Source organism: Medicago sativa, chromosome 5 (genome assembly GCF_051527215.1).
Source record: "Medicago sativa cultivar Bolivia chromosome 5, Bolivia_mono, whole genome shotgun sequence".
Taxonomy (NCBI): domain Eukaryota; kingdom Viridiplantae; phylum Streptophyta; class Magnoliopsida; order Fabales; family Fabaceae; genus Medicago; species Medicago sativa.
In genome coordinates, this window is record NC_140753.1 from 9,177,507 (window position 1) to 9,192,910 (window position 15,404).

A 15,404-nucleotide genomic window follows, 5' to 3' on the forward strand; every position below is an offset into this window, starting at 1 on the left:
TCTGAGTGTTGCAATTTGTATGAAGGGAGTATTTGTTCAAGGCATCGGATTATCAAGCAAATCGTATGTTATTCCAAACTCTATGTCCCGGAAATACTGTGGCAGCAGAGGTAATTTACAGAGGAAATCCAATTGGATCAGTTATTCAGCTTTTCCACACCTAATATTTTTTAATCATTATGTTAGATTTTGTATATCATGGCCTTGAAGACTACATGGGTTCAGAGGAACATCCATACCAACACGGTTTGGACATTCTCTCCATCATTCGCGGTAAAGTACTCTTTGTTAGACTATCATACAAGAATGTTAATTATATATTTATTCATTGTAATCAATATTGTAAATGTAATTGTCCACTAGAATGATGTGATTAATTCTGCCTCACTACAAGAACTAATCCATGATTATGCGGAAACCTGGATGCCGCCATTTGATGACTTGAAATATGTAAGTCATTATGTTCAAGTACAGATCAATTATTACTACGGATCCTCATTATGTTAGTAACCTAAATACATGTTTTGACGTAGGTTTATGTTCCCATCAAGGACAACTGTGATAATTGGTATCTAATGGTGGCATCAATTCATGAGGGAATTCTTTACCACATGGACCCATGTGTTTCACTAAATGGTATCCCAGCTAGGCAGAGAGTGATAAAGAAACTGGTATTATAAAAAACCAGAAAATTTATATTTCCCAATATATTTTGACCCTAGCCTCTAACCATAACCAATACTCATTGCAGTGGGAAACCATTATCCAAATCATGCAATCTGACCACTATTCACCAGATTTTTTGCTAGGCCGCCACATTCATGCTGAATGGGATATATCTGATCCAATTGGAATTGTATCTAATGACTACTGGTGAGTCAACTGTATATATCACTGTTGCAAAACAAAAATACGACTATAGTATAACCTATTGACAATTTATGAATTGTTTACTCAGCCAACACTCTGGAGTCTGGGTTCTGGGATGGATGGGAATGGAGGACATGTTTCAGCCTAACACCACTGGCTTGGTTGGTGATTTGTTTAAATAAATAGTTATGATTGTTAAACTGTGTAAAATTTTATACTTAGAACATGGTTTTGTTTCAGGTACATGAGGATGTGATCAGGTTGAAGGTGGCCATGGACCTAATCATGTGGGAACATAATGAGTTAGCTGCAAACTTGCAGGCCAAGGCAGAAGACAGTTGGCTATCTAAGCATTAGGAATGATAATCTGTAATTGATTTTTTGTAAGAGACTCAACAATCAGTCAACAATCAGTCAACACGCCTTAAACTATTTTCAGTTGTTTTATAAGAGACTTAGCTTACAATATGCGATCCACTTTTTGGGTGTTTGATAGTTGAATTATTTCATCTTTTGGAATGTAATCTTTAAGCACTTTGACTTGAATTGTGTTTTATCTTTTGTGGAACATCAGACAAGGTCTATGGGCATGTAATGTTAAGTACTTTTATTATTATCATATTATGTTAAGGGTGCCTATGTTAAGTACTATTTTGCTTCAATATATATATATATATATATATATATATATATATATATATATATATCTTGCAATCAGTTATTTGTCTATCAGTTATTTGCAATCAGTTATTTGCACAACTTATTCACACTAACAGAAATTCATCAAACATAGTACACAAAATTATTCAATTCCTTCTTCATTCTCAATTCATAGCTTACATAGTTTTCATACCATTACAAGGTTACCATAATTAAACACATCACACCTAATCCCTCTAATATTACATCAGTTAGCAAACTTAAACACATCACACCTAATCCCCCTAATATTACAATTTACATCAGTTAGCAAACTTAATGCACATTACACCAAAACTTAGCAACAACAATACCCCTAAAATGACAATGATACTCACATGAGTTCTCTCTTTCTTCCTCAAAGCATCGTTTTTCTTCAGCAAACCTCTGATGATCTTCTTCTGTCGATCTGGGACTTCCGGATCAAACCACCTAAAAAACTTGCATTTCCTCCTCTGAAAATATCTCCCACATCCATAGAATCTCCTCCCTGGGTTTTCATCTGTCCAAGCTGTTACCAATGGTGAATCAACACCACAATAGCAAACCAGGTTACCTCTTTGCTTCTGTGTCGCACCAGACAGGGTTGAAGAAGATGAATAATCACTCATTTTCGGATTCCAGGAAAAAAGGGATGAATACGAATTGAAATGGAGAGAAAGGGATGAATATGGGAAAGAAAGGGAGATATGAACACGAATTGAAACAGAAATTCGATTAAGAGAAGAAGAATAGATGAATGAGATGAGTAATTGATGAAGGAGATGGGAATGGAGAATGGGAGTATTTGGGGGTTTTTATACCCTAATATCCTACCGTTGGAGAAGCTACCGTTGGCGAAGCAGGAAGAAGTGACGTGATGTCCTTTTTTTATTTTTTTAAAATAATAATCACACACTAATCTTCTACACATAATTGTTCTTACAATAATTACTTCCATTAAAATAATAATCACACACTAATCTTCAATATGCACAACAAACAAAATAATCAATTGAATTTAAAAACCTAATTATTCAACATTTAGATCTAAACCGGTAAGTATAAATCCAAATTTGTAATGAGAAGTGCACCTTAAAGGAATGCGGAAATTTATATGTACAAAGTTGTATCTTCTCCGGCAGTGTAGATCGACTCCGGTGGCGCAAAAGGTCGCCGGCGAGTATGTCTGCGAAGGAGGTTGACAACTGAGAAGAGACAACTTAGGTGAGCTTTGTGATATGGTTGTGGATGTGTTCTCGTTGTTTTTGAAAGGATCGCCGCCGTTAACGGTGGCCGGCGATGGTGAGTATGGAAGCAAGAAATGTTGATCGGAGTGGAGAGAGGAAAATGTATTGCGATGTGTCGTTTTTTTGATTTTGGGGGAGTTATGAGTTTTGGGTTTGAGTGTGGGGAGGTGTAGGTGCTCCCTTGCTGAGGTGGAGTAGATCCAATCCAATGTTATAATCCTAAGGTTAAAAAAAAGCATCTTTTGCTCCCTCACTAGATGAGGGACCTATCAGCTACCTCATGTTAGACTTCGCCTATGTTGATGGGGGACCTTTGATGAAGACCATTGGAGAAGCATAAAGTGTGGCAACAAATCATCATTAAGAGGCATTGAATGAAGTAGCAACTCAACAATGGTTTCATCGGGTAGATGATGTGACACCCTAAATTTCAAACACGGTAAAATAATATTTATACTACTCCCTCCGTTTCACAATACTTGTCCATTTTGAAGAATTATTTTGTTTCATTTTACTTGTCCCTTTCAAGTTTCAATGCAACATTAATTATTGGTTTATCAATAATACCCTTACTTATTTATTGTAGAGAGAGAAATAATAGAATGAAATAATAAATGAGTAAGGGTATTATAGAAAAAACACAAAGAATTCCATAAAAAATGACAACATTTATTTGATTCCTTGGTATGTGTAATTTCTTCAAAATGGACAAGTATTGTGAAACGGAGGGAGTAGTTATGAATAAAATGTGCAGCGATTTCAAATAGAATATTTCTAAAATAACCTTCTCATTGGCTTATAATGCCACATTCAACACATTATAACTCTAACTCACTTAGAAACATATTGGACTAAAAATATCCACTAGAATTGCATAATTAATTATCAAGTAGCGTCAAGTCACTTTCAGAACTTAGAAACAAATTGCTTTTATTCTCAGGTGCAGGTTCTGGTGGGAAGGCTTGTTAATTTTCCCATGATGGGAGAAGCCACATTGACTTGTCATAGCCAGTATTGCCAGTTTTTCCATTTTTACACTTGTACCCCCACAAAACTAAATATGAATGTATTATCCAATTATTGTATGGGTTTATTATATTTTTCACACAAACCTTTATTTTATGATTTTTTTTACCAAATCCTGATCGTGAAAGTCGTTCCCGATATCCATTTTTCACCGCAAAAAGAAATCATGATCTTGATACCCATTTTTTCCCTTATCTTCTCTAACGCTATTTTCCATTTGTAACTCTTCACTCGTTTTCCTTAGCATATCCAAATTTTTATTCAATTATTTAAAAAAATTGACTTATTGATTGGAAGGATAAACGGTAAAAAGAAAGTTTAAGAAAAAAATTGCGCTTAAACTTTTTAAATAAACATATACACATTTTAAAAAGTTCATTATTTTAAAAGTGAACTAAATATTTTTTTTAAATGTCAAAATAGTTTATCAGCATAAATTGAGTATGAGGTGGGTATCTCAATTAATTTGACTTAAAAATGAGCTTGAAGTGATGAGCTCAAACCCGGATAAAGAAGTAATCTAACAAACTAGTTGTTAACAATTGTCATTAAAAAAACAGCAATTGACTCTAGTGAATGGACTAGATTCGAACAATATAGTGAACCAATTTTCGAATATTAAATTGAAGAATTATCTAACGCGCCTCAAATATAACTATTGTGGTGGTGAAAAACTATGAAAAGGAAATATTGCAAATCAATTTATCACTTCGTATTAAAATTTTAAATACAGTATTAACACTATTAAATTTATTTCTACAAAACTAATTATTAAATTTAGATCGATAAAACTCATTTGTTATTGGTTTAGACTAGATAAGGGCAGGGCATATGGGCATCTGGAAAAAACGCAATCATATTCTTAGGCTTTTTTATTTTATTTTATGGATTAGGCCTTTTCTTTTATAAAATAGGTATGTGGAAAAATTCAATCATATTTATTAGATACATTTTTTCGAGAGAATTGTTTTTTTTTTTTTAGGGAAGAGAGAATTGTTGAAATCGTAATGTACATATGCTGGGCATTTTATCACAAGTATATTTAGCACAAAATAAAATTATCCAAGTTGTAGGGACAAGTATATAAATAAGCACAAAGTTTGGTACAAAAGGTACCCATTCTTCAATCAAAGCCATCAAATATTTTAATAATATATCAATGGTGGATTAGAGCTTGTCCCATCATGGGAAAATTAAAGAGTTCTCCCACCATAAATGTCACCTTATTCTCAAGGTGGAATTTAGCCTGGACCCATGATAGTATTGGTCCATACTGGACCAAAAATTATAGCCATTGGATTATTAAGGAACCACAATAATACAATACATCTTATATATTTGATTATTTTATTTTCTCTCAAAAAAGTTCTCTTGTTTTCTCTCTCTTTCTGTTTTTGATAAAATCCTTTCTCTCTCTCTATACTGGGTATTGAACTGGAATTCATAATTTGAAGAAGATATTAGTGAACAACATCAAACCCAAACCTAAAGAATACAGTCACACTACTAGTTATGCTCTATATCCTAAATCCGACTCTGAATGTACCACGACAACCTCAACCCCAACCCGGTAGTGCAACAGCCACCCTTTATGTCACTCCTGCGCCGGTTCTAAAGTCCATGCCTGTAAAGATTTTTTATTTTTTTTTTAAGTTGGAACAACTTGCAGCGGTTTTACTCAAACAATTGATAATTTACTAAATTGCTTATTTCAAAAATTAATGTTCAAATTAGACTTGACAAAATTCCAGCAATATAGACTTGGATAGCCATGAATAATGAACCACTGGGCTTAGAAGGAAAAAATGAGAAGAAAAATCAGTATTAGTTTTTGGCTAATGTTAACTTGTGTCCTCAAACACATGTTAAGATACTCATTATACAAATACAAATATCAAAAGACTTGCATTCAACTTCTTAAAAATTGTCATATTGTGTTTTTCAATGTAAAATTGTTTTATTTAGGTTGTATAACATGTGCCCTAAGGGCGCAAGTTAACATGGACCCTTAGTGTTTTTTTGCATACAGGGAAGTGAGAAAGAGAAAGAGTATAATGAAAAGATAGAGTTGAGGATAGATTTGGTATGAGTGGACCATGATAAGATTCGGTAGACAGTCAAATCAGACCGTAGAAAAAATTGGTCCATGATGAACCAAAAATTTTACCAGTCCATTTTATAACTGCAAAAGTAGTTTTCAAAACTCATGAAAATACATTGAATAACTTTCCATCCGGTATCACTTATCAGAGTATGAGTCTGAATGTTAGGCTTTCAAAAGCGTCAAACATTCTTCTAAAAGATATGTTCATCAAAAAAATATACCACGTTTTCACATAGAGATGATATGATACATCATAAAAATACTTTCAAAAGATATGTTCATCAAATAAAAGAGTCACATATTCACATATAAACCATTCACATTGCACATACAATATCTCATACTCACAATTTCACATAATTACAACATATGATTTGCATTACACATATTATAACACATGATGATCACAACTTAACATGTATTCATAAAATTGTCTTACATAACATATCATGATAACTGAAAATAAACCAAAGTTTACTTCAACACACATTCAATTAAGTCATAGTTACTACATATTCCGACTAAAATGACGCACACCCAGGCTTGTTTATATTTATATATTTATATATTTAATTTAACGTGTGATGACCTTTGAAAACTCGTTGAAGATGAAATATTAAAATATATTTCCCGCGTGGAACACGAGGGTAACACGAACACCGTAACTCAACTATTATTGATTTGTTTTTTGTAAAACTAGCAACAGACCCGTGCTAAGCACGGGCCCGTGCTCCGCACGGGTTGATACTTAAATCGCGATTTATGCGTCAAAACGCATTTACAATGTTATTTACATTGATAAATAAGAAAAAAAAATGATAAAGATGAAGATGATAATAAAAACATTGAAATAGTTGTTATTAAATATTATAATGTGGTAGACTAAATATATGTGAAAATATTATAAATAATAAAATCACAATAATTATAATGGGGACGTTAATAAGCCCCGTGATTTTTATATATCATTGAAAAATATTTGTAATTTTTTTTAGCTTTTTTGTATTTTTATATGAATTTATAAGCAATAAATATGTATATCGTGCAAGATTCTTATATCAAATTATAATTAGTATATTATAATTACTCCCACTATTATTTAGAATATACAATTAGGCATGACAATGGGGCGGGTGGGGACAGGTTTTACCTTCCCCGTCCACATACCCTGCTACCATATACTTACCCGCTACTCAACTCATATCCAACGGGGATAAGAAATCGAATCTCATCCCTTTCTCCGACGGGTTCGAGTATCCTCGTCCCATCCCCGCAATGATTTCTTTTTTAATAAAATAGAAGTATTTTTCTGCCTCATACGCAATGTTGCAATGCATTATCCTGCAAAGAAACGACGACGATAGATCATGGCTATGGTGATGGAGAATAGAGAGAACTTTGAGAAGTTAGTATCATCTAATAGACTGAGACTCTGATTATGTGACTGAAATGATTTATGGTTTGAGTTTCTTTTTATATAAAAGGGGCAATAAAATGATTTTCTACATTCGAAACGAGTTTGGGTATGGGTTCGAGGAGGGTATATACTTATATCCCTGTTACTCTTCTCGTACCCGTGTTCTGAAATCGTGGAAAACCCAAACCGTGTCAAAGCGGGGAAAAACCCATTAAATTGAGTTTGGTTCAGATGGGTACTCGCGGGTATGAGTTTTGTTGTCATTCCTAGATACAGTACATAAAAAAAATCAATTTAACTAATTAATATGTGACTGATTGTTATCCCTTGTATGATTTGTACAACAGTATTAGTTAGTGTCTAATTAATTAGAGAGTAACGTTTGTTTTGTGTTTTTTTTTATAGTCATTCTTTGAAAGGATATAATGATTAATAATGAATAACGATTAAAAATAATAATTTTATAATATGACATTAAGATAAACCAAAAAACTTATGAAAATCATTTATACAAAAGAAGTAATCTTGATGATGTGTAATTTTATGTAAAGTAGTTGTATTTCTCATAATAAATACTAACCCCGTGTATAATTTAAAAATGAGAAAGATTTTGTAACTCTCCCAAAGTTATGTTATTTGTGATAATTCAATTGGATATAATTGAATAAATTTAGATTTAAAAATATGTTTCAGCGTGAGAAATAATCCTATGATTTTTTTGTCAAAAAAATGTCCTATGCTTTTTTCTTTTTTATTTACTCTTTTTCCCCGTGTTTTTTTAAGTATCGGTATAAAATGGTTCTCCTGTATTTTTATATTATTCATAAGTGAAATGTATTTATTAATGTTTTTTATTAGGAACACACGATGAGATAAAATCACATGTACGTCATAAAGTTTATTTTTAGTAAATGTAAATTAAATATATGACAAATTTGTTACGAATTAAAAAAATGACATTCAATAATTTATAGATTTTTTTATCATGATAAAAACCACCTCTTTAAAAAAAAAAACAATTCAAGACCTGTTTTGTTACAAATTAAAATAAAAGTGATTTTGATATCTATTAATTAAGAGCACTTATAAAACAAATCACGATTTATTTTGTTTAGTTATAGTAATTAAAATCACATATTTTAAATAATTTAATTTGTTTAGATACAACTATAAAAAAATTGGACATTTTTGTTACAAAATTACATCAACTTTAATAATTAGAGAAAGATAATATATTGTAAATTGTTTTTTTTTGGTAGAAATATTGTAAATTGTTTTTAACTCTTTAGATATTTAGAAGTTGAATTATAGAAAAAAAATATTTTGATTGGGATTAAGATTAAGTTTGTTTGTTCTTTAAAAAAAGATTAAGTTAGATTGTTTTATCAAGTGAGTTTGTTTTATTTTGTTTTTAAGAGAGAAAATATAGGGGGAGGTTGAAGCAAAAGACACAAAATAATATAATTTTGATGACGACTCAAAAAATTAAGAAGGAGTAAAATTATATTTTTGGTACACATTAAGTTTCATAATTAGATAATAGATAATTAGAAAATAAAAGATTAAGTTTGTTTGCTATTTAAAAAAAGATTAAGTTAGTGTGTTTTATCGAATGAGATTGTTTTTGTCAAAAAAAAAATCGAATGAGTTTGTTTTAATTTGTTTTTAAAAGAGAAAAAATAGAGGGAGGTTGAAGCAAAAGACACAAAAGGATATAATTTTGATGACGTGTCAAAAAATTAAGAAAGGGTAAGATTGTATTTTTGGTAGACATTAAGTTTCATAATTAGAGAATAGACTGTTATTGATTTTATTTCGACTACAGAAAGATGGGCACGAGTCTGTCCGATCTTTCTACTGCGTTAACGTAAGTGATTATTTTATTATGTTTGTTTGTATAATTTTGATTAAAATTTTAAAATATTAATGAAAATTATTGATATATTGATTTATAAACAAAATATTGTCAAGACATATAACAAAATTATTTTTGACTTATAATCACTTATAAACCAGCAAAGTCAAATATAATCCATAAAATTAATCGACTTTGATTAGTTGTAACATGAAAGAAAAATAAAAAAACTTACATGTTAATTCTGAATTCTGATGCAAAGGGTTGTGAGAGGTTGAGAAAAACTAAACAATGCGGAAACGAACTATGAACTGTGAGAACCCTACTTATTAATATTTAATATAGTGCTAACAAATCTTTTTCTAAAATATTTTGAGTCCTAATCTTTTTTTTAGAGGATTTAAAGTCCAGTCTTAAGCAATATTTTTTGCTTACATTGGTTACTAATATTTTTTAGAGTATTTAAAGTCCAATCTTTAACATTATATTTTGCTCACATTTGTTACTATTTTTTTTTCAAGAAGATTTAAAGTCCAATCTTTAACATTATTTTTTTCTCACGTTTGTTACTAATATTTTTTTAGAGTATTTAAAGTTTCATCTTTAACATTATTATTTTTTGCTCGCATTTGTTACTAATATTTTTTTAGAGGATTTACAGTCCAATCTTTGACATTATTTTTTGCACACATTTGTTACTAATATTTTTTTAGGGGATTCAAAGTCCAATTTTTAACAATATTTTTTGCTCACGTTTGTTACTAATCTTTTTTTAGAGGATTTAAAGTCCAATATTTAACATTATTTTTTGCTCACGTTTGTTACTAATCTTTTTTTAGAGGATTTAAAGTCCAATCTTTACCATTATTTTTTGCTCATGTTTTTTACAATTGATCAAAGGCTAAGGAAGAGTAACTTATATTAATAAAGTAATAAAATTAAAATGGAAATAATGTTTTTTTGTGGAAGTAATAAAATAATATGGAAATACTGTTTTTTGTGGAAGGGATTTGGAAATACTTGGCAATCTTTGTCGGTTGTATTGAGGGGAACAACACAGATGTACAACATAAAATTGGATGATAAAAAAGTAACATGAGTTTTTGTTTTGTGCTAATTTTTTGTGAGTTTGTTATGTGGTCAACGGAGGTAAAAGAGGATTAACGGGGACGATTAGTGACATGAATTAGTAATCCACGTGTTATTTTATAACTGACTAACAGTAAGAACAATTCATAAGGAATTGTGTGTGAGTTTTCTCTTTAAATTAAATTTATTCTTATTTATTTGTTACATGTGTTATTTGTATTTAAAATAAAATTAAAATTAAAAATTAAGGGTATTTTTGGAAAGAAAAGTCCAACCCAAAAGTGTGCTGAAAGGGTAGTTTTCTTTATATATAGTATAGATTTATTTGTTACATGTGTTATTTGTATTTAAAATAAAATTAAAATTAAAAATAAAGGGTATTTTTGGAAAGAAAAGTCCAACCCAAAAGTGTGCTGAAAGGGTAGTTTTCTTTATATATATTATAGATTATAGATTATAGATAAAATAATTCAAAGTAATTTCTTTTTTGTCAAATTCAAATTAATATTCTAACCACGTTAAATAACCACATCATTCTTTTAATTACTTTATTTATGTATATAATTTTTTTGGGAGTATTAATTATTTCATCTCTACTAATTAATTGCTTAGTTGAAGAAAATGGAACATCCATAATCAAATGTAAATTAATTTTGAATCCAAAAACGCTTGGATGAGATGGTAAATAAATCACTTTCAATATAATTAGAGATTTTCAATTCAAATTTCTTAGAATACAACAATGCTACTTGACTATGAGGATTCTGAATTCAAATTTCTTAGAATACAACAATGCTACTTGACTCTAAGGATTAGTCATTGCAGATAGGGATGGGAATAGGCCAGGCTAGGCTTTGATAGGCCTGAGCCTGGCCTACGAAAAAATTTACAGGCCTAAGCCTGGCCTATGGCCTATCATAGGCCGTTTTTCTTGGCCTGACCTGGCCTATTTAAAAGCCTGGACTGGCCTGAAAGCCTACTTACAGGCCTACTTTATATTAAGGCCATCAAATAGTTCATTTAGCCTACTAAATAAGCTAAACAAGCCTTAAAGCCTACTTAAAAGCCTATTTAACTACAAGTAAATTTTAACTAGATTAAAGCCTACTTAAAAGTCTATAACAACAAAGCCTATTATGGGACTACTAGATAGAGAAAAAGATATTTATATTTTTAATATATGCAATTATTTTAATATAAAAAAACATTTTTTAATAAATAGTATTAATAGGCCAGCCTATTAGGCTTAACAGGCTTTTCTAGAAGCCTAAGCCTGGCCTATTTAACTAAACAGGCTTTTTAAAAAGCCTAAGCCTAGGCCTATCTACTAAACAGGCCAGGCCAGGCCAGGCCAAAACAGGCCAGGCCGTAGGCCCCTGTAGGCCGGCCTGGCCTATTCCCAACCCTAATTGCAGATGTGCACAGAAGATATCAAATTCACACAGAAAAAAAATGTTTCTCTTATTTACATTTGGTCCTACAATTGTTGTAATTATTTTTTTTTCAAGTAGTTTAGTGGCTAGAATTCACCTTTTTCAAGGTGAATAAATAAGGTGTCCGGGGTTCGAAATCTGGCCCCTACATATAACAATGTATGTCCCTGCTAACTGAGTTATGCTTACGGGAACTTGTAATATCTTTTTCTATTAACAAAATTTCTAACTTTCATCAACAAAAATAAATAAATATTATAATATGACATTTTTTAAGATATTTCGCAACTCAGATAGTCTTAAAATCGCAACTCAAATAGTTATAACGAGGGTCTCATACCATCACTTATCCGGCGGCATCTACGGTAGGAGAGGACAATAGGTCCCCTACCATAGGAGATCATATAAAAGGGTTTTTTTTTTTTTTTTTACAACTAAATTGACATGTGTTTGTAGGTGGTTGACACAATAGATATTAGTGTTGCATTTTTTTTATAGAAATGATACATCATCCTCTCACTATTATAAGCAAAAATGTACATAAAAATTTACATTTTAAATTCATTTATTAAATGATGTACGAGGTTTATAATACAGACTACATACATCATTTAATGAATGTATCTAAAACGTTGATTTTTGCTTATAATAGTGACGAGATGATGTATTTGTACAACCACTATGATAACTTGTTGACAACCTTCTCTCATACTCACGTTATACTCTTATTCTCACTCTTCATTTTCCTCTCTCCATTATTTTTTAAGCTTAATTAATGATTTAGTCCATTAAGTTATTTGTTGATTACATTTTGGTCCCATAAATTATTACCGTTACGTTTTGGTCCCTTAACTTATACTCTGTTAACCAAATAAATATTAACTTTTGTCAAAAAAAACCGTTAAAATTCATCATCACATTCATCATCTTCATGAACACCCTTCATGAGATTCATCAGTAAACCCAAAAAAATTTAAAAAAAAACTCAAGAAACCCAATAATCTAATTTAAACATCAATATTCAATTTTCCCTCAATTTCAAACCCCTAACAACCTCAAATTTTCCATATTTTTTCTAAACCATCTTCTTCCCCAAATAAATTCACAAAACAAACCAAACAACCCCCATAAAAAGAAACTCAAAATCATCATCTTCAGCTATGTCTCGTTTAACACTGCTAAAAGCAACAACTTGTAACAAACCCAGAATTCAATTGCCAAACCCCAAAATTAAATTTACAAAAAAGAAAAGACTTCAAATCAATGTTTCCAGCAAGAGCATGGCACAATTTTGAGTTTTGGTGAGAGGGATTTGGAACGATTTTGTGAGAGGAATTTGTTGGTGATGATTCAAAGCGAGAGAGAACAAAACCATGAGAATAACAAATTACTTGATTCTGTGAAAGGGATTGTTTTTTTTTTTTTAATAATTATAAGGATTGGAATGTTAGAGCAGGGAAAGATGAAAATAATAAATTGTTGGAAAGAAGATATTAAGCTATAAGTTCATGGGTATTGAAATTAGTTTAAATATGAATAAATAATATGGGTGGGTCATTGAGAGAAGAAGGAGACGATGAAGATAATGAGTTTTCTGGGTTGTTGATGAAGGTCATGAAGGGTGTTGATGAAGATGATGAGTTTTCTTTGTTGATGATGAATGTGATGAATTTCTGGATTTGATGATGAATTTTAACTGTTTTTGACAAAAGTTAATGGTAAGGATTTATTTGGCTAACAGAGTATAAGTTAAAGGACCAAAACGTAACATTAATAATTTATGGGACCAAAACGTAACCAACAAATAACTTAGGGGATCAAATCATTAATTAAGCCTAAAAAATAATGGAGAGAGAAAAAGGAAGAGTGAGAATAAGAGTATAACGTGAGTATGAGAAAAGGTTGTCAAAAAGTTATCACAAAGTGGTTGCACAAATACACCATCTCGTCACTATTATAAGCAAAAATCAACGTTTTAGATACATTCATTAAATGATGTATGTAGTCTGTATTATAAACCTCGTACATCATTTAATAAATGAATTTAAAATGTAAATTTTTATGTAAATTTTTGCTTATAATAGTGAGAAGATGATGTTTCATTTCTATAAAAAAAAATGCAACACTAATATCTATTGTGCCAACCAGCTACAAACACATGTCAATCTAGTTGTAAAAAAAAAAAAAAAAACCCTTTTATATGATCTCCTACGGTAGGGGACCTATTGCCCTCTCCTACCGTAGACGCCGCCCACTTATCCAAGTTCGAACTTTGAATACAACAAAACTTGATCCTTTTTCCCTTCAAAAATAAAAATATAAATAAAAAAACTTGATTCTTTTTCAATAAATCTTTTTTAAGAGTAAATAGTCATTTTTCGTCCTTTAATGTGTAATAAGTAATCACAATAGTCTCTTAATGTATATGAGCAAAAACAGTTCATGATTTTACACTCTATATTCAAAATAGTCTCTAACTGTAAATAGTCATTCAATGTTAAAACTAACTCTTTTCTTATAAAGATTGGTATGACAATAGTAAATATTTATATGAATTGATATGATAGTAAGTAAGTATACCGAATGATTGATATGACAATATTAACAAAATATTTTAACATCAAAGACTATTTTAACGAATTAATGCAATACACAACCTGATATTATTTTATAATTTTGATATATTGGATGATTATTATGACTACTCGTAACACATTCAAGGACAAAAATGATTATTTACCATTTTTTTCTAAATGTCTAATTATAATATGAAAAATGCTAAAGTTCCCGAAAATAAATTTCCCGACATTATCGCGACAATGTAAAGCAAGCATGTGGGCCACCTCTTTCATTTTCCATCATCCCATGTATTGTTATAAAGAAACTAATCCAACGGTGCAAAAGGTTTTAGTAACAATAAACATGATTTGCCGTAAAATAAAACAAACAATATAGATAGTTTTAGAAGTTAGGCATTTTTGTTTGCCCAATACATAGCAGGAGGTGGCATCTAGATTTTCCACACAAATGATTAAAATAAAAGTGGATGGTGTGGGAGAAGCTTACTTAGTTTCGTTGTGACTGATTTTAAGTTTAATAGTTGTTTAATAATTGAAGATTATATGGTATTTGGTGGTTCGGGAAATTTTCTTGAAGAATATTGTCGTGATATATAGCAATGCTGTTATAATATTTTAAAAATCCCTAGGTAGGTTGGCCGGCTGTGACGAGTAATGTACTTGAATTTTTTTATTTTTTTTTCCAATCCATGAAGTTAATTATCATAGTACTGCATCCAAATTTGAATATATAATATCCAAAATATATTTTATAAAAAATATATATAACAATAAAGATATTATTAAAAAAATCTAAATTAATCTATTGACATTAAAAATGCTATTAACTAAATCGTGTTAATTGAATATCATTTATGTTTATTTGAGATCGCCAAAAGTGATAATTTTGTATTGGGATGAGTATCTACTGATTAAAGAGTTATAGGTTAAAAATTCAGGATTTGAATTATAGTGAAAGAGAAAAATAATAAAATATAACAATTAACATGCTATAACATTTGTTATTTAAAAAAATCTTATAAATATAATTCATATAACCTGATTTAAAATATAATTCATCTAATAAAAAGACTTAAGAAATATTTGATGCATTGAAGCGGAGT